At 39.9% G+C, this 21,426-nt stretch overlaps 2 pseudogenes; one reads left to right on the plus strand and one right to left on the minus strand.

Moving 5' to 3' along the window:
* Positions 1-18,254, minus strand: part of LOC101990672 — a 52,930-nt pseudogene extending 34,676 nt beyond the window's left edge.
* Positions 12,592-13,112, plus strand: LOC101990384 (annotated as a pseudogene).
* Positions 18,255-21,426: the final 3,172 nt, after the last annotated feature.

Consider the following 21,426-nt stretch of genomic DNA (forward strand, 5'->3'; position numbering starts at 1 on the left):
GGCATTCGGTTGATCTCCTTACGAATGACCCTGGTCTCTTTGTGTGTTCTTTTCAATCTCCAGGCCCTTGCCCGACTCGCGTTCGGTACAGTGGCGCGCGAACTGTACCGAGGGTGTAACACCGAAATCGGGTGTTACAGGGGATGTCATTAACAAGAGGTAGATTGATGGTACAAATATACATATGTTGACTGCTGAAATTTGTAACCGCATACATACAGTTAGTGAATGGCTTGTTTTTCAAATCTCCAAGCCGACAACTCTGTCAAGCAAGATAGATCATATTCCTTACCAAAAGCAATCTACAGATTGAATACAATGCCCATTAAAATTGCAGCAAAATTCTTCAAGGACTTCAAAAGAACAGCACTCAAATTCATTTGAAAAACAAAAAACCCAGGATATCCAAAACAATCCTATACAATAAAAGAACTTCTGGAAGCATCACAATCCCTGTCTTCAATCTTTACTACAGAGCTACAGTACAAAAAACAGCCTGGTATTGTCATTAGAACAGACAGGAGGACCAATGGAGCTGAATAGAAGACCCGGATATTAAACCACATATTTCTGAACACTTGATATTTGATAGGAAAGCAAAAAATATCAAATGGAAAAAAGAAAGCATATTGAACTAGTGCTGCTGGCATAACTGGATATCAGCATGTAGAAAAATGAAAATAGATCCATATCTATCACCATGCACAAAACTCAAGTCCAAATGGATCAAAGACCTCAACATAAAGCTAGCCACACTGAAAATTATACAAGAAAAAGTGGAAAGTGCACTTAAAGGCATTGACACAGGGAACCACTTCCTAAATATAACTGCAGTAGCACAGACACTGAGAGAAACAATTAAATGGTATGCCCTGAAACTAAAAACCTTCTGTAAAGCAAAGGACATGATCAACAAGGCAAAACGACAGCCTACAGAATGGAAAAAGATCATCACTAACCCCATATCAGACAAAGGTCTGATCTCCAAAATATACAAAGAACTCAAGATATTAGACACAAGAAGAACTCATAATCCAATAAAAAAATTGGAGTAAAGACCTAAACAGAGAACTCTCAACAGAGGAATCTAAAATACCCGAAAGACAATTAAGGAAATGTTCAATATCGTTAATCAGAAATGCATATCAAAACAACTCTGAGAGTCCATCTAACACCGAAAGAATGGCCAGGATTAAAAACACAGATGAAAACTTATGCTGGAGAGGTTGTGAGGAAATGGAAACACTTCTGCATTGCTGATGGGAATGCAAGCTGATAGAGTCCCTTTGGATGTCAGTGTGGCAATTTCTCAGAAAATTAGGAAACAACCTTTCTCAAGACTCAGTAATACCACTTTCATATATAATCAAGAACATGTGCTCAACTATGTTCATAGCAACTTTGTTTGTCATAGCCAGAATGTGGAAACAACCTAAATGCCCCTCCATAGAAGAATGAATAAGAAAAGTTGGTACATTTACACAATGGAGTGCTACACAGCATAAAAAGTAACAACATCTTGAATTTTCCAGGAAAATGGGTGGAGCTGGAAAACATTATTTTGAGTGAGGTAACCCAGACACAGAAAGATAATTATCACATGTACTCACTCATAGGTGGCTTTTAAGCATAAAGCAAAGAAAGCCAGCCTACAAACAACAATCCCAGATCTAGACAAAAATGAGGATGCTAAGAGAGACTTACAGAGCTCTAATCTACATGGGAAGTATAAACTATAAAAAGACAAGATCTCCTGAGTAAATTGGGTACATGGGGACCTTGGGAGAGGGTTGAATGGGGGAATGGAGAGGCAGGGAGTGAAGCAAAGAAACTGTAGAGCTCAGTAAATATCAATTAAAAAAGATCAATCATATCTGCAGAGGATAGTTGCCTAATTGCAAATTCAGTGTTCCTTGACTCAAGATAACCTTCCTAATCTGGACACCCACACAATCTGGTCTGTGTTCATTCACATGACATTAATTTACACATGCTGGGCAATAATTACAAACCTCTCCTGCTGTCACAGTCAGGTCCTTTTTCATAGTGGTGGCTCCAGCAGCTGATTGCCTATGCTGTGCCCCCTGCAGTGCACACAATAATCTATTCTTCCTATTGTGGTCTGAGGACAGAAGAAATGCTCCATATGCAAATCCTTTTCCTGCAACTGCGTTGGGCAATCAACTACATGGCTCAAATGCATTATTTTATTTTAATTTATTGGTTTTGTTTGAGACATGGTATCTCTGTAGCTTTGGTGCCTGTCCAGGAACTAGTTCTTGTAGACTATGCTGGCTTCAAACTCACAGAGACCTGCATGCCTCTACCTCCTGAGTGCTTGGATTAAAGGCGTGCACCACCACTGCCCGGCTAATACATAATTTTAAAACTGTGAATTGATACAGTCATTTAAGAACTTTGCGGGTATAATATAGAGGACACTCAAGGTTGCCCAGGAAAGCAACAGACAGGGACCAAGGCCACCTGAATCAACGTAACAGAAGTTGTCTCAGAAACAATATTTCTATACAGATGGAAATGCAGCTCTTCTAGAATTAATATGCCTTTCCACTGAGAAATCACAATCCACATTTAGAAGATTAATAAAGAGAAGTCTCTTTAATGATGTTATGCATTGATCTCTGTCCAATGCTCAAGGGAAACTAGGTTAGACAGATTTTGCATTCAATATATGCTCTTATCCATAAGTATCTCTTAGGATAATGGTCCAGATTAAACTTTGAACAACTGAAATAGAAACAGACAACTTGTCAGTCTAAATATTTAGGCAAAATTATTCTCAGAATATTCTCTTAAGTACGCCAGTGACCTGTTACAGCAGGTCATTCTTACTGACAGGGTTCTAAGGTGAAGATCACAAGGGATTTTTCAAGACTGGGTTTCTCAGTAGCTTTGGAGCCAGTCCTGGAACACTCATAGATCAGGTTGGCCTTGAACTCAAAGAAATCCATCAGCTTCTGCCTCTAGAGTGTGGGAATTAAAGGCATGCACCACCACCACCGGGGAGTAAATTTTTATTTTTAAATCAGTGATGGCTTCTTTGAAATGGTTTGGAGTCAAATATCTGGACAATCCTGGTGAACAATGTATACCCAGGCATTCTAATCTCTTCCAGCCCTAATTAGCATATACCATATACTGGGTGTTTGAGATGCAGTTCTCCGTCTGCTAAATTCTACTTTGAGAGACTTAATTATTTTTTAAGCATTGGTCAACCTATTGTATCACCAATTCTACTCTTCAACATTATGGTACAGTAGTGGAAAGCTACACAACACGTGAGATGCCTTTGATAACCTCCACAAATTTAAATATAAATTCAATTATATTTAAAGCTTAAATGCAAAGTGCTCGATATCGAGAAGATATTGGAGAAATTAGGTTTCTCTGAGTTTGGCAACTTATTTCCATGAATGCATCAACCCTGTTGAAGTTGACTAGGAAAGTGTTTTTAAACACAGCTTCCCGTGCCCAATACTCTAAGGAGATGAAGCCACAGAGCAAAGTTATTCAGAGGCCTGCCCCTAGGCCCATGAGTTAGCAGGTACCATGAGGAACTTCACATACAGGGAATATGATGGCAGGTTCCCACCCAGACCCATGGAGGTAACACCACAGTGTCTTCCACACCTCACCCTCTGCTCCTCCCCATCAGAAGACAGCATTCCCTCACTCACCATGTTGTGCTTCTCCATTTTGCCAAAGTTCTCAGTGCATCGTCTCCCTGAAACAGCAACTCCAGCCTAGAACAGGAATCCAGGTCACCTGGAGTATATGATTGGCTAGTGTGTCCTGTGACAAGAGCACCTCACATAGGGCTATAGTGTGCTTAAAGAGACAGAATACTGGTTCCTGTCCAATCCATTCACCCTAACAGAGAAATTCTCCAGATCTGAGAATATATACATTTCAATAGCACTTGCCCCTGGCTACAAAAGCAGTCAATGTTATCTTCTTGTACTCCATAGAAACTTTCTCTTTTTTTCCATCACGCTAAGGTGATTTGTACAGTGCACTGTGCAAGGTGGGTGGAGTAATTTCCTGTCCCACAGGGGTAAGGATGCCTAGAACACTAACAACTAAAGAGAGTTTTAAAGTTACAAAATGAAATATTTGTTCTGTGGCTTCAATCTGGGTCAGATTAACTGAAGATACTTTTAACATAGTTTTCACATGGATTTTACACAACAGGAAAGAGAAAATCAGGAACCAAATCTCAAGCAAGATGATTGGACTTTCCCTCATTAGAAAGCTGGATGATGACTCCATTGTTTATGGGTTTTATTCCTTAAATTTCAAGCAAACTCCAGGCAAATGAGTAATAATAAGAAAGAGTAGTGTTCATGGAAACTTGAATATGTAGAGAATAATGGAGCTAGAAAGAATGTCTTCATGAGCACTATTGTTAGCCTGCACATCATCCTCCACACTCAGGTGAAAAAAATATACAACTACAGTATTCAAGATTTTCTACATGAACATGACAGGTAGAAAGAATCTCACCATGTATGAAGATAACGAGCTTATTAGAATGTCTCACAAGCTGTGGTCCAGGTAACTTAAGAATAGCTGCCTACCAATGGCAATTGAAGAATCCAATAGCTTGCTTCTCAGCCTTTTGTCTCAGATCAAGTGAAGAATTCAGTAGTCGTTCAGCTCACAAAACTCGGCATCTCAGCTGGTTTTACATATTCACCAAAATTACAATGAAGTAGGCTCTAATGCTAGTATAGGAATGAGTTTGGTAACCAGAGCTAGAGCACAGAGGCAAAAAAGAGACTTTTTTTCTTCAAAATACTTTATATGTGACTGCTTCTACCAGAATGTAAGATGCTGTCTAATGTTCGGTCATAGTTTTTGTCTGATTAAGTTTTTTTTTTTTTTTTTTTTTTTTTGGAGATTTCAAGACAGGATTTTTCTGTACAATTGTGGAACTCATTCTGTAGGCCAGACTGGTCATACTGTGAACAACATAAAATGGGACAGGAGAAGTCAGGTGGTGGTAGCACACATCTTTAATCTTACTAACCCTAACCCTATCCCTAAACTCTAGGGAGTCAGAGGCAGACAGACCTCTGTGAGTTCAAGGCCAGACTCATCTACAAGAGGTAGTTGTAGGTCAGGCTTCAAAACTACAGAGAAATCTAGTCTTGAAAAACAAAACAACCAAAAGGGGAGGGAGACGGGAGAAGGCATGTCTAAACAAGTAGGCAGATGGAGATTTACAGAGCAAATCTATTGTTCTGATCAGGCAAGATCTAAGAGATATTTTTAAAAGATATATCAAAATACACAGGAAATAGAACACAAATACAAAAATATAGGAAAGTCCTGTCCACATTGTAAAAGATTGTCTTAAATGAAGAGCTATTTTGAGCTCTTCTAACTTCAGAATAAGGCTTCTTTTGACACTGAAAATGGTGGTTCAAAGGAAGACCAGACATACTTCTAAGAGGAACCAAGAATAGTTCGTTTTAACTAGCCCTGATCTTTAGAGAGAATCTTTGGTGAGTGAAGAAAATTTTATATCTTTGGGTATTACAAATTAGTACTGAAAATATACAAAGAGATTCTATTAACTATTTAGGACATAAAATACACCTATAAAAATTTGATCCCAAAAGTTACAAATTAGGAGAGGTCAACTGTGGGCTTCTAATGACTTTTAAAAATTCCTGGAAGGTATTGCAACATATATGTTGGATTAATCCAGCAGCATTTATAATCAAAAGTCTTTTAGCGGCTGTTGCTCCTTCCTCAGCATTCCAACAATTCAAAGATAACAAAATAGCATACAGTATCCAGACTCTCTGTGTATTTTTCATCTTTATTTGTGGTTTTATTTTAAACTCTATTTTTACTTTTTCTTTTTAATTTTTTTTTTTTGACAAACGGTTTCTCTGTATATATCTGGCTGTCATAGATCTCATTCTGTAGACCAGGTTGTCCTTGAATCAGATCTGCCTGCCTCTGCCACCCAGTATTGGATAGGAAGCCATGTGTCCCCACAACCAACTACTCTATTCCTTTTTACTTAGGACTTTATCATTTTATGTCTATCGCAAATCTACATATATTTTTAAATACACATGAAACCATTTAAAGGTTTTTTTCATTTGAATTTATCTTTAATGTATATCTCTCTTTTTCTGACCAAATGAGTCTATAATTTGCTAAGCAATATGGCTACAGATAAAACCTTGGCTTTGAACTCTGGATCCACCTGATTGCTTAGCTTTCTCATGGCTGAGGGACTGGCAGGAGCCATGTTTATTGCCACAATTCTATGGAGTTACAAGGTCCCTATCACCACCAAGAAGCATGATGATGACTGTACACAGACACTATTTAAGTGTTTGATGTGGTGCTTCTTAAAAGGGCTGCAAGGTTTTTACAGCTAAAACATAGTTAGGAAGCTTCTCTTAAATGAGAAACTCTTGCCTCTATCAAACAGACCCCAGCTAGGAAAATGCTGATACCAAGAAACCATGCTTAACTCTGTACTTTTGTGTCTAGAATTAACTTCCAAGCTCTTTCAGGTTTCAATAGGATTTAGTTACCCATGTTGACAACATTTGTTAACAGAGGTTTCTGTTTCACCTGGTCCTGTAGCCATTCAGTCCCCAAAAAACAAACAGAGGTCTACACTGATTTTAAACAGGTGTGCCTATTAGATCATGCTTCCTATTAACCCTTACATCGTACAATCACCCATAATTCTTGTCTGTGTCAGCCACATGGCTTGGTACCTTTTATCAGCAAGGCAATCTCATCTTATGTCCTCTGCCTCTGGGAGATAACTGCAGGCTGAACCTTTCCTCTTCCCAGAATTCTCCTGCTCTGATCTGCCCTGCCTATACTTCCTGCTTGGTCACCCAGCATATACTTCCTGCATGGCTACTGGCCAATGAGCATTTTGTTAAAACAATACAATTGACAAATATTTAAAAAGTCCAAGACCATTGTCACACCCCAAATTTCCTCTAATTTAGACTTAAAAGGAATAGGTAAGGAACAGTTCAAAAGTACCCAAATTACATGATCAAATACTTGTACCTGATTTCAGTCTAGCAGAAAAAGTAGCAAGAGAAGTATAAATAATAGTCCCTGGAGGGATCTGGTAAATTGCTCATAGTTCTTGATACAAAGAGAACAGAATTTTGGTTTGTAAACTCTTATTAGTATTTTTATCTATTATGCTAAAAATAAAAAACACATTTCAAAAAAAAACATAATGGAGTCAGAGCAATTGGGAATGTCCATATGTACCTTTCCATAGAAGACATAGTTTTCCCTGAAATTTCCTTTGGAAATGATATGGAAGCTGAGAGGAATTCACCATGGTGATAGAATGAGACAGTGACAGCAAAGACACGAAATGAATGGGAAGTTTGTAAACCTTCTTCAAATCTAGTACCAGTGCATCAACTCTCCCTAGATTTTGTGTTTCATACAGAAGTTTAAGAGAACACACTAATTCTAATTCATGCAAAATTACATCTGAAAACTCAGTCAGTAAAAACCATCCTCCTTTAATTCAGAATGAATTACTTAGAATAACTAGTACAACATTGGACCCATTTCTCCTGTGTGGTTATGCAAGTGTAAAGATAGTCTCTATTGTATGGAATCACACAATAAAATATTACCATATTTTCAAACACAAAAAAGGATATAAAGAAATGCAAGTTTGGCCAGGAAATAGTGGTGCATGCTTTAAACTCCTGCACCTGGGAGGAAGAGACAGGCAGATCTCTGTGAGTTTGAGAACAACCTGCTGTATGGTTTGTGTGCCAGCAGAGCCAGATATACAGAGAAACCCTGTCTTGAAAAACCACTAAAGTCTTGTTGGCCAGAGAAGGATGATGTACACCTTTAATCCCAGCACTCAGGAGGCAGAGACAGGTCTATCTCTGTGAGTTTGAGGCCAACCTAGTCTACAAGAGCTAGTTCCAGGCCAGGCTCTAAAACTACCTAAAATCCTGTCTGGAAAAACAAAAAAAAAAAAAAAAAAAAAAAAAAAAAAAAACAGATCCTGTACCAGAAGACCCATCAGAGAGAGTCTTCATCCAGTGACAGATGGAGATAGAGACAAAGTCCCTCATCAGAGCAACTGACAGAGCCCCCAAGGTCCAGTTGAAGAGCAGAAGGAGGGAGAAGAAGATGAGCAAGGAAGTCTGGACTGTGAGGGGTTGGTCAACCCACTGAGACAGTGTGCCTGTTCTAATGGGAGCTCACCAAAGCCAGCAGAACCGGGACTGAATGAGCATGCGATCAAACAGGACTCTCTGAAAGTGGCTGAAAATGGGGGCTGACTGAGAAGCCATTGATAAAGTCTCTGGGACTTGTTTCTACTGCGTGTACTGCCTTTTTGGGACCCTAGTCCATTTGTCTATATGGATGCAAAGCTTCCTAGGACTGCATAAGGAGGCTTGGACTTCCCACAAAGAAGGATTCCCCGCCCTCTCTTAATGAAGGTTGGGGAGGGAGGAGGGGGTGTGCGGGAGAAGGAGAGGAATGGGAGGATCGGAGGAAGTGTAAACTTTTTGAAAGGAAAAAATAAAAAAAAAAAGAAAGAAAACCAAACCATCAAAAACAAAAAACAAAAAGACTTCAAAGAGGGCTGGAGAGATGGCTCAGTGGTTAAGAGCACTGCCTTCTCTTCCAAAGGTCCTGAGTTCAATTCCCAGCAACCACATGGTGGCTCACAACCATCTATAATGAGGTCTGGTGTCCTCTTCTGACCTGTAGACATACACACAGACAGAATATTATATACATAATAAATAAATAAATATTTATAAAAAAAGACTTCAAAGATACAGAAACACTAGTCTTGTGAATGTGAAAAGCAAACAAACAAGCAATAAGTGAAGAAACTTAAAAACTGAAGTTTAAGAAATATACTCATGATCCATTGGACCCTGAATTCTACAAGTTCCATGCTGCCACAAATCTCCAATTACACCCCTACAAACCCCATACCACAACCTCAATGGAACTCTGAAACACAGCCTGTTACTACTCAGAGGGGACCAAGAGGTGAGTGATTACCCATTAAGCAGGACACCCCACTCTCTATGCCCTCCATACCAGAGCAAAACCCCAGCACACTCCCCCCCCCCCGTGGCCTCAGCTTCCCTAGCCAGCTAGCCAGTGAGTTTCCTGAAAGTAGGCTGCTCCAACACCCCCATCCCATCCGTTGAACCTTGAAAGCTACAAATCCCACTCTGCCCCAAGCCCTTCTATTTATGCACCACCAACCTAAGTGGAACTCTGCAGCACAGCCTGCTATTACACAGAAAGGATCAAGAGGTGAGTGATGACCCGCCCAGCAGGACAATCTCTTTAGGACCTCCATACTGGGGCAAAACTCTTGGCCCAACCCCACCTGCTTCAGTTCTCTAGCCAGTCAACAGGCAAGTTTCCTCCAGGTGTGCTGCTCAAACACCCCCACACCATTCATCAGACCCTGGGAGCTACAAGTCTCGCTCCAACCCCAAAACAATCCTACTTCCCAGACCCTTGCAACTTCAGAGGAACATTAAAACACAAGATGCAGCGTCAAGCCGGGCGATGGTGGCACAAGCCTTTAATCCCAGCACTCGGGAGGCAGAGGCAGGTGGATCTCTGTATCTCTGTGAGTTTGAGACCAGCCTGGTCTACAGAGCTAGTTCGAGGACAGGCTCCAAAGCCACAGAGAAACCCTATCTCGAAAAACCAAAAAAAAAAAAAAAAAAAAAAAAAAAAAAAAAGATGCAGCTTCACGGGGTGGACCAAGACAGGGACCCTGAAGCATAAGCTGTGACTGCACAGACTGGCCCAAGAGAGTGACCCAGGAGTGCAGAGCAAAAGAACAGGACAAGAGACAGTATAAAGAGAGACCTCAGGGCATGGCTCTCTGAAACATAGAGTTAGCCAAGAACAGGTCTCAAAGACACAAACAACCACTTTCAGGATTGGACCAAGAAGTAAAGACACTGCTAGCACCAATTGAAGGAAGAGATGGGTAGCTGCCAATGCAAGAATTCATTCAACAACATAGAAAGCAAATTGGTAACACCAGAACCCAGTGGTCATACAACAGGAAGACTTAATCATCCTAAGTCAGGAGAAGCAAAAAAAAAAAAAAAAAAAAAAAAATGATTTTCAATGTAACCTTGTAAAAACGATGGGGTCCCCAATGTAACTATAGGAGGATGACAAAGGAAATAAAAATTCCCTTAAAGAAATCAAGGAAAAGACAAACAAAAAAATCTATAAATCTCTCAAAGAAACCAAGAAAAAACAATCACACAGATAAAACAAACAGCTCAAGACTTGAAGACTGAAATAGAGGCAATAAAGGAAAGGGAATTCTGTATATGGAAAATCTGGGTAAACAAACAGGAAATACAGCAGGAAGTGTAACCAAGCAGAATACAAGAGATAGAAGAGACTCTCAGATGCTGAAGATACTACAGAACAAAATCAAATCATTGGTCAAAGAACACAATAAATCCAACAAATTCCTTACACAAAACATCCTGGAAATCTGGGACACCATGAAAAAAAATTAAAACCTAAGAATAATAGGGATAGAAGACAAAGAACAACACCAACTCAAAGGCACAGAAACTATATTCAACAAAAAAAAAATCATAGAAAAAAACTTTCCCAAGCCAAAGAAGAATATCCCTACGGAAGAACAAGAAGCTTAGAGAACACAAATAGACTGGACCAAAAAAAGTCCAACCCCAAACATATAATGATCAAAATGCAAAACAGAGAATGAAGAAAGAATAGTAAGAGCTGCAAAAGATAATGGTCAAGTATAATATAAAGGCAGACCTATCAGAATAACACCCAAATTCTCCATGGAAACCATGAAAACAAGAAGGCCCTGGACAGATGTGCTGAAGACAATAAAAGACCAAAGACACCAGACCTACCAAAGCTTTCAATCACCATGAATGAAAAAAAAAATAAGATATTCCATGGCAAAACCAGATTTAAACAATACCTATCCACAATCCAGTCATGCAGAAAGAACTAGAGGGAAAATTCCAACCCAAGGAAGCTAACTGTAAACACCGGCAACAGATATCCTAACACCCACAAACCCCAAAGAAGGGAAACACACAAACACCACTACTGAAAAATAACAGGAACTAGCAGTCCCTCGTTATTTACATCTCTTAATATCAATAGACTCAATTAACCTATAAAATGGTACAGGCTCAGAAAATGGATACAAAAGCAGGATCCATCCTTTTGCTTTATAAAAGAAATACACCTAAACCTCAAAGACAAACATTGCTGAAGAGTAAAGTGTTGGGAAAAGATTTTCAAATCAAATGGACCTAAGCAGCACACAAGTATAGGTATACTAATAGTGAACAAAATAGACTTCAAAGTAAAGCTGATCAGAATAGTTGAAGAAGGACACTTCATACCCACAACAGGAATAATCCATCAAGGTGAAATCTCAATCCTGAACATCAATGCCCCAAATAAAAGAACACCCACACATGTAAAAGAAACATTACTAAAGCTTAAATTGCTTTACAAGAATAGTAGGAGACTTCAACAACCCACTCTCCCCAGTGGGCAGGTCATACAGAAAAATAAGACAACTAACAAATGTCTTGGCTTAAATGGACTCAATGGGCATCTACAGAGTATTCCATCCAAACACAAAATAATATACCTTCTTCTCAGCACCTCATGAAACCTTCTCTAAAATGGACCACAAATGGTAACAAAGCAAACCTTGACACAAAAAAAAATGGAATAACCCCCTGTGTCTTATCAGATCACCATGTTTTAAAGTTAGGATTTAGCAACAACATTAATCACAGAAAGCCTAAAAACTCATGGAAATTGAACAGTGCTCTATTAAACCACCCCTAGGTCAAGCAAGAAATAAAGAAAGAAATCAAAGGCTTTGTAGAATTCAACAAAAATGATGGCACAAAATACCCAAATCTATGGGACACTATGAAAGCAATGCTAAGATGAAAGTTCATAGTACTAAGTGCCTACATAAAGAAAATGGAGAAAACTCACCCCAGTGACTTAAGAGCACAACTGAAAGCTTAACAACAAAAAGAAGCAGACTCACCCAGGAGAAGTAGAGGATAGGAAATAATCAAATTGAGGACTGAAGTCAATAAAATACCAAAATTAAATCAACACCAGATGAGCAATTCAACTCAGCTTATAACCTGCAAGGAAAGAGAAGTCATCAAAAGCCTTCCAACCAAAAAAGCCAATGGCAAAACAGTTTCAGTGCAGAATTCTGTCAGAACTAAGAACTATACTCAAAGGGTTCCACATAATAGAAACAGAAGTAAGATTGCCAAACCCCTTTTATGAAGCTAAAGTTACCCTTATACCAAACCACACAAAGATTCAATCAAGAAGAATTCCAGACCCATCTTACTGATGAACATAGATGCAAAAATACTCAATAAAATACTAGCAAATCAAATCCAAGAACACATCAAAAAAATCATCTACCATGATGAACTCAGCTTCATCTCAGAGATGCAAGGATGGTTCAAAATACAAAAATCTCCCCTTTTTCCTTTCTGCCACCGCCATGCCATCCAGACTGAGGAAGACCCGGAAACTCCAGGGCCACGTGAGCCACGGCCATGGCCGAATCGGTAAACACCGCAAGCATCCGGGAGGACGCGGGAACGCTGGAGGCATGCATCATCACAGGATCAACTTCGACAAATATCATCCAGGTTACTTCGGGAAAGTTGGGATGGGGCATTATCACTTAAAGAGGAACCAGAGCTTCTGCCCGACTGTCAACCTGGATAAACTGTGGACGCTGGTCAGTGAGCAGACCCGGGTCTACGCTGCCAAGAACAAGACTGGAGTTGCTCCCATCATTGATGTCGTGCGATCGGGCTACTACAAAGTTCTGGGGAAGGGAAAGCTCCCTAAGCAGCCTGTCATCATGAAAGCCAAATTTTTCAGCAGAAGAGCTGAAGAGAAGATAAAGGGTGTTGGAGGTGCCTGTGTTCTGGTGGCTTGAAGCCACTCAGGGAGGCCAATTAAATGCTAACACTTTCCAAAAAAAAAAAAAAATACAAAAATCTATTAAGAATTTTGCCCTCTAAAATATCCAAGTTATGTTAAAAAAAAAAGAATCCTGCCCTCTTAAGTTCCTTTCCTAACATCCTTTAGGAATCCTTTAATAGTGAACAACAATATGGCAGTATAAGCCAAATTAACCTTTTTTCCTCATCCTGGGTTTTGGGCATCACAACAACAGAAACCCTAATTAAGACACCATGTTTGGTTGATTTGTATGAGAGACCTGCTCTTCTCTAAAGTTAAACAAAGAAGAGAGAATTGGGGGAAGGTTGGGACAGAGAGCAATGGTGGGAGGAAACACTGCAGTCAAGATGAAAGAATAAATAAAAGACAAATGAAAGAGAGGCATGAGGGAAACTGAGGTAAGATTGGGTCAAAAAAAGATGAAAACTTAGCGGGGCAAATGACAAATCTTGTGGCTCTATCTCAGGTATATGGGCTTTATTTCCAAAGGGCTTAGAAAGTTCTATCAATGCTGAAGCATTAATCTAATTGACATTTAACAATAAGAAATCAGGAGTCAGAGAGCAGGGTGAGAAACTGAAAGATCAGAGAAGCAGTTAACCAGCAAATTGTGACTACCACCTCTTCAGTTTCTCCATGTTAGTAAAGTGCAAATATTCTCTTAGGCCTGCCTTAGGAATCCTGACTCCTATCTGTCCAGAGTCCTCCTAACCTCTATGGTAAATTTTGGTCAGGTAGTGATTAGCTCTGCTGTAACACTAAGGAAGCTTTATTATCAGAATATAATCAAAATATCACACATTTCCCTATTTGTTTTATTAAAAAGTGAAGGTTTTAACTATCACAATAAAGCTATATACACTAAATACAATAACTAGATATAATATATACAGGAAAGAATTATACTAACAATGTCCAATCCATTTGCATTTGGAAAATTTAGAGAAAATGTTTGATCATCTATCCTATCTTAGTAAGCCCAAGGTGTTGTACCTGAATTACTTTTTATCCTAACTGGTATTACTAACCTTAAATAATCTTTCTGTCTCTTAGCCTTATATACTTTATACATTTTTAGTTCATCTTTTTTCAATTTGTTAACATGCATAATTACAATTATCGAGTCTTTAGCTCCATCAAGGAACCCAGAAGGATATATTACCTGACTAAACAGAGAGTATAAAGCAAACAACATTTAAAATGAAGAAACAACACCACCTGCCTATTTAAAATAAATTTTTGCCAGGCTTTAGTGGTGCATGCCATTAATTCCAGCACTTTCATAGCAGAGGCAGATATATCTCACTGAATTAGAGGACAGCCTGTTCTACAAAGTGAGTTCCAGGAAAACCAGAGGAACAAAAAGGAATCTATCTTTTAAAAAAATAAGAACAAAATGGTCTTTTTGTTTCACCTTGAAAACACACCTAATATGATTATAAGCATGTTTATAATAAGTGACTGTTAGGCCAATTTACTCTTTTGAAGGGGGATATTTTATTTGGATGATGTGGGGTTTTTTTTAGAAATCTCAGTTGTCTAGTGGTTTTTAGATTCCTTAGTTCGATGTTTTCATACTTTAGTAAGGCAAAACAAAACTCTGCCTTAACCCTAACTTTATGGAGTTTTACTTTTGGAAATTCTATTTAATCAAAAGGAAAACATCTGTTACTCTTATGAATTAGCTAAGATTGAATGATAATGCTCTCTGATAAACTACTGTCTCTTTTACTCAAGAGATCTTTTTGTTTGAAACTAATCTTTAAGGATTTAAGTGGTCTCTGTAACTTTATTCCCCAATTTAATACATATCTGGGTTTTTATTCTGAATGAAATGTATCTTAAAAGCATACAAGTTGGTTTAATTTCCAGGGCTTTTTTTATTATCTAATGTTTACTCACACCTGTTTTTCTATTTTATTAGCATTTAAAAATTAAAAGTTAATAATCTATTCTGTAACATATCTCTGCGGGCCTTAATTACCACTTTCTGTTAACTGAGCATATATTTTAAAATGCCTGATGAAGCGGAAATCCAAGTAATTTTTTTATCCCAAAATAACCTAAAAATAATTTAAAATTTACTTCCTGTTACATGGTGTAGGGCCCTGGCCTCCCTTATTCCTGGAGTGCTTCTTGAGGACAATTTCTGGTCAGCATGACCAAGCATTTAACCCTTATTCCTGGGACACATTCAGTTTCTAGTCAGATGACTAGCATTCTGTTGGTTCCTGTTTTCCCCTTGCCCCACCTGGTTAAGTTCCTATTTTTCTCCTGCCCCGCCTGGTGGTTAGCTGCAGGGCATTCATTCTATTTGAGATATGGTAATTTCCCTACCTGCCTGGGTGGGGGTCCTTGTGCTGCAGTAGGTACTTAAGGGCTTCCCCAAGGCTGAATAAACGGCATTCGGTTGATCTCCTTACGAATGACCCTGGTCTCTCTGTGTGTTCTTTTCAATCTCCAGGCCCTTGCCCGACTCGCGTTCGGTACAGTGGCGCACGAACTGTACCGAGGGTGTAACACCGAAATCGGGTGTTACAACATGGCATACAGCAGAATATGTGGATTGTGCCCTATCTACCTATCTAACACATTGCACATCTGAGAAATCTCTGCGCATCAGAAACTCCTTTTGTCCCCTGGAACTAAGCTTCACTGGATCCCACCATTGCAGCTAGTGGTAAAACCATGTTAAAAGCACTCTACTCTAATATTGCTCTACCAGGTCCTAAATAATTTGTAATCTTTATAACACAAACCTGAAATTGGAATGCAATATTCAGAACTTCTTGAAACTAAACCTTGAGTTTTCTAATCTCTCTTCCCACTGTACAACAAAAGCAGTGCCCATGTGTATACTCTGGACAGAGATACAACCAGCATCATTTCCTTCCATTGCAGGGCTGCAGAGCCTCCCCTTCCCAGTATTTCCATACAAAAAGAGGCTCAGAAACAAGACCACTGCCAACATGAACCACATGGACCAACATAACTGCAGTCTAGATCATGGTACTTCCAAGTATCAGCAGAAATGACATTTCAACAGACCTGCTCTGAACGCCCCCCACTCATTATGGGATAGCTTATAGCCTTCCTTACCACCCCCTACAGCAGAGACAGAAGAGAATCATGAAAAGAACTAAAAAACTCTCTGCCACTAGTACTCTTGATTTCTAACCCTTCCCAGAATCTCTCACTGGCTAGGGCCACTCAGCTGGGCCTCTCAATATTAGCAGCTCCTCTACAGGAGGATCAGAGATCAAATGACTCAGACAGCACAATCCTTCAAGTCCTGCCCTGCCAGTCCAGCAGACAGGGCCCCAGTTTAGACAGTTTGTATTTAGTTCACATTTTCCCACTCTACTAGAACACATTCTCTTCCTCATCTAAAGCACAGGGTCCTCTGTGTGCACATTCCATTACATACCCACTTTCCAGTGCAGACATCCCATTGCCTCAGAGATGGGAAATCCTGCAGACAAACAGGTCACATTCATAAAGTAACTACTGTTACTGTGTAACTGTGGTTACTCTGTAACTGTTGTTAAAGAAGAACAGACCAGGAATTAGAAAACAATCCAGGGATCTTAGGGCTTGGAGGCAGCAAGGAGAATGTAAATATGATTTAGTTGTCATCTTAAAAACTATTTTGAAAACTGGAGACAGACTTTATGGTCATGAACTCCAGAGACAAGGGATTTGTATTAGAGCACAGTAAAAAATTTTTCATGTATTTTCTCTAAAGATCAATGTCTTAATAGAGAAAAGTCCTGTTAAGTAGGACCACAACATTTTGCCCAGATCTTCTATTGTAGATGAACTACTGTAAATATAGCAATTAGGTTTAAAGATAAGGTCAGTCCCTTTCCCAGAATCCTTTTTGCATTGGTCTGTGGACTGCAAACAATGGTCAATCAGGACATTCATAGAGCATCTACAATTGACTACCTGAATCCACATAGCTAATTTCAACTACTTATGAAGGGGAAAAGTTTTCACCCTCAGTACAGCCTCTCCTTTTCTGCACTGTGTCTCCACCAGCTTCAATAAACTCTTCCTCCTATTGTAGTCTGAGGACAGAAGGAATGCTCCACATGCAAATCTTTCCCTGCAACTGCAATGCATAGTCAACGACGTGACTCACATGCATAATTTTAAAACTGTGAGGTGGTACAATCATTTTTAAAGGAGTTTTGAAAGTCTAGTGTACAGGACAGCAAGGTCATTGCCCTGGACAGCAGCAGACCAAGGCCACCTGAGTCAACATAAGAGAACTTGTCTCAGAAACTATTTTTCTAACAGGATGGAAATACAGCTGTTCTAGAATTAATATAACTTTCATTGAGAAATCACTTCGAACACTGACAGTGCCAAACTGTAATGCCTCCTTGAAAGGCTTGATAGAGGTTGTTTTTTGATATGGGGATGTGCCTGGTGTCTGGTTTTAAATCAACAGTGGATTCTTTGTAATGGTTTGTAGCAAAATACCTGGACAATCCAGTTGAACAATGTGTACCCTAGCATCCTAAACTCTAACAGCCCTGATTAAAATACATTTATCTTTTCGGTGATTTAGAGGCAGTCCTCCCTCAGCTAAATTCTACTTTGGGAGACTGAACTATTTCCAAGGCATTGGTGAATCCTTTGCATCAGCAATTCTCCTCTTCTAGGTTGCAGCTTGGAAGTGCAGTGCTACCCAACAGGTGAGATGCCTTGATACCGTCCACATAGTTAAATATAAATGGAGATTGTATGTAAAGGTTATATGCAAAGTTCTCAATATCGAGAAGATACAGAAGAAACTAGGCTTCCCTGACTTTGGCAAGATGTTTGTACACACAGCACCCTGCTCCCAATTCTCTAAGCGGATTAAACCCAAAGCGCACAGCTATTCAGAGGTCTGTCCCTAGGTCTAGGAATTAACAGGATCGCCTGGGACTTCACAACACAGGGAATATGGCGGCAGGTTCCCACCCGGATCCGAAAGGACACAACATACTGTCTCCCACACCTCACCCTCTGCTCCTCCCCATCTGGAGACAACATTCCCCCGCTCACCATGTTGTCATTTCTCAGCTCGTCAAAGTTCTCAGTTTATCAACTCCCTGCAGCAGCAACTTTACCGCATCGCAGGAAACCACCGGTGCCAGCTCCTCCGCAAAATCAACACTGAATGCAGAAGCCCGGAAGAGCCCTGCATGACAGCTGACTGGCAGGTCTCCTGGAGGGCCTGATTGGCTAGTGAGGCCTGAGTGACAAGAACACCTCCCACAAGACTGAAGTGTGCTTAAAGAGACAGAACAGAGATTTCGGGCCATTCCATCCACCTGAGTCATCATAATCTTGCACTCCTTAGGAACTTTCCATTTTACCTCCAGAATACGACGTGGCCAGTTAGCTTGTGCAGTGCACTGTGCTGTGCTAGGTGGATCCAGGAATTTCCTGTCCCACAGGGGAAAGAATGCCCAGAATATAAACAGCTAAGGAGAATTTTAAGGTCACAAAAGGAGATGTTTGGCTTCATGCTGAGGTCAGATGAACTGAAAGTACTTTTTACATGGTTTTCACAGGGATTCACACAACAGAAAAGAGAAAAGCAGGAGCCAGATCTAAAACAAGATGACAGGTCTTTCCCCCATCAGAAGGCTGAATGATGGCTCCATTGCTTTACGGGTTTTATTACTGAAATTCAAACCAAACTCCAGAAAAATGAATGATAATAAAAAGAGAAGTGTTCATGGAAATGTGAATACATAGAGAATAATGGAGCTAGAAGGAATGTCTTCATGAGCACTATTGTTTGCCAGCACATCTTCCTCCATGGTCAGGTGGATAAAATATACAACTGCAGTATTCAAGATTCTCTACATGAACAGGAAAGGTAGAATGAATTCCAACATGTATGTAAAAAGTGGGCTTATTAGAATGTCTCACAAGCTGTGTTTCAGGTTGTCTAAAAATAGCTACTTATAAATGACAATTGAAGAATCCAGTAAATTGCTTCTCACCCTTTTCCCAAAGATCAAGTGAAGAATCCAGTAGTTGTTCAGCCCATGAGGCTTGATGTCTCAGCTGGCATTAAGTATTCACCAAAAATTTCAAAGAAGTAGTCTCTAATACTAGTAAAGGAATGAGCTTGGTAACCAGAGCAAGGTGACAAAAAAAGAGACTTTTCTACTTCAATATACTTTCTATGTAATTGCTGCTACCAGAAGGTGAGAAGGTTAAAGTTAGATCATAGTCTTGTTTGATTCAGATTTTCTTGTTTTGGTGATTTCAAGACAGGATATTTTCTGTGTAGGTGTGGAACTCATTTGGTAGGCCAGACTGGTCTCAAACTCAGAAAATCCCAGTGCCACTGAGCTCCCAAGGTCCCAATGAGGAGCAGAAGGAGGGAGAACATGAGCAAGGAAGTCAGGACTGCGAGGGGTGCACCCACCCACTGAGACAGTGGGGCTGATCTATTGGGAGCTCACCAAGGCCAGCTGGACTAGGACTGAAAAAGCATGGGATAAAACCAGACTCTCTGAACATGGCGAACAATGAGGGATGATGAGAAGCCAAGGACAATGGCATGGGGTTTTGATCCTTCTTCATGTTCTGGCTTTGTGGGAGCCTAGCCAGTTTGGATGTTCACCTTCCTAGACATGGACGGAGGGAGGAGGACCTTGGACTTTCCACAGGGCAGGGAACCCTGACTGCTCTTTGGACTGGAGAGGGAGGGGGAAAGGAGGGGGGGGAGGGGGAGAAGGGTGGGAGGAGGGGGAGGGAAATGGGAGGCTGGGAGGAGGGGGAAACTTCTTTTTTTTTCCTTTTCTCAATAAAAAAATAAACTAGCAACTATTTCAAAAAAAAAAGAAAAGAAAAGAAAATCCCAGTACCTCTTGTTGTGCCCAGATTATGACCCCCAGAGAGGTCCAGACTGTAATAAGCAAGGTTTAATCAGCATAATGCAAACATGTGTGGAAATCATCTCTATCCCCCTTCCAGCAAGGTAGGGAGGAGTTCTATCTCCTCTGTGGGGTAAGCTTTTAAAGGCTTAACTACAAAGAGAATCTTTGATGTTGCCTTGGCATGGGTACAAGGACTTTTGCTCCCTCCCATTCTGTTAAGTCAGCTTTCTCCTTCTTCTTAGAGCAAGGCCACTGTCCTTGAGTTAGGCCATCTTTAACAACCTGTAGCAGGTGGCTGGCTGGGCTGACCTAAGTTACCTGTGCTCAGAATCTCCTGGATGGGAGAGGGGAAGGCCACTATTTTCCTGGGAAAACATTCTGCTAGGAAATTTCTTCTCTCCCCTTTGAGAATGAGGGGTGAGGGTTCCACATTCCCCACTCCTTTTGGTCCTAAGCTCAATCATGAGCAGGCTTTGCTAACATTGGCCAAATTGTCTTTTACAATTACAGAATCATTTTTATGTTTTTTTTAACTTAGCATTCTAACCAGAGATGATTGGATGATGTATTCTTTTAACTGCTTCTAGTTGATTTTAGGGCATTGTTGTCAAGAGTTAACAAAGGTAAAATGCTAATCAAAAAGAGAAAATTTTAGGATGATTTGGTTTGTGGACGTCGTTGAAGAGCCAGGGAGCATTTATGTTGACTAGGCTGGTCCACATCAGTTTTTTACAAGTCCGTGGTCCACAGTCATTTGGAGCAGGTTGTAGTCAGCAATTGATGCTTGTTTTTGTCCACCAACCAAAGCAAAACCTGTTGAGACAAATTTAAACTAGGAACAGAAGTTAATACATTTGAAACTTTTAGGCCCATATTAAAATTCATATTATAGAAATAGCAAATAACAGATATCTATAAAACAGTAAAAATAGACTTATACCTTTGAGTCCCAGCAAAACCACAGAAAATCTTGAGCTTGTAACCTAAGTAGTATATAGTCATTGTTTTATTGTTTATGAACATTTATATCCTCAGATTTTATATATAATGAGCTAACAAGCTGGCTATAGCTTTGTGTAAAGATCTGGATATCCTTTTTGCTCTTAAATTGATATTATAGCTGGCCTAGCCATTAATACAGAAATCTTAGAAGGATAAATAATTTATACTTAAGTACAGATAAAACAGAAAAATGACAGAGACCAGCCCATACACAGTCATACCCAGGTCCTCATAGCATTGGAGGCAGAAGTATCAGAACAGCAGGCTTTACCAGCCCTATAAGGTGATTGGTTTCTGTGGAAGAGGGACGTGGAAAAGACTGACCTTATTTTGTCTAGGCAAAAGTGATGCAATAAATTCTCCAAGATAATAGTGTTTGTTCACAGTCTGGGCTAGGTCCTGGCAGCCAGTGCTGTACTAGGGTCATTGTTCCCAGTGGTCAGCACTGTTGTTA

The sequence above is a fragment of the Microtus ochrogaster genome, unplaced genomic scaffold (assembly GCF_000317375.1).
Source record: "Microtus ochrogaster isolate Prairie Vole_2 unplaced genomic scaffold, MicOch1.0 UNK20, whole genome shotgun sequence".
Lineage (NCBI taxonomy): Eukaryota > Metazoa > Chordata > Mammalia > Rodentia > Cricetidae > Microtus > Microtus ochrogaster.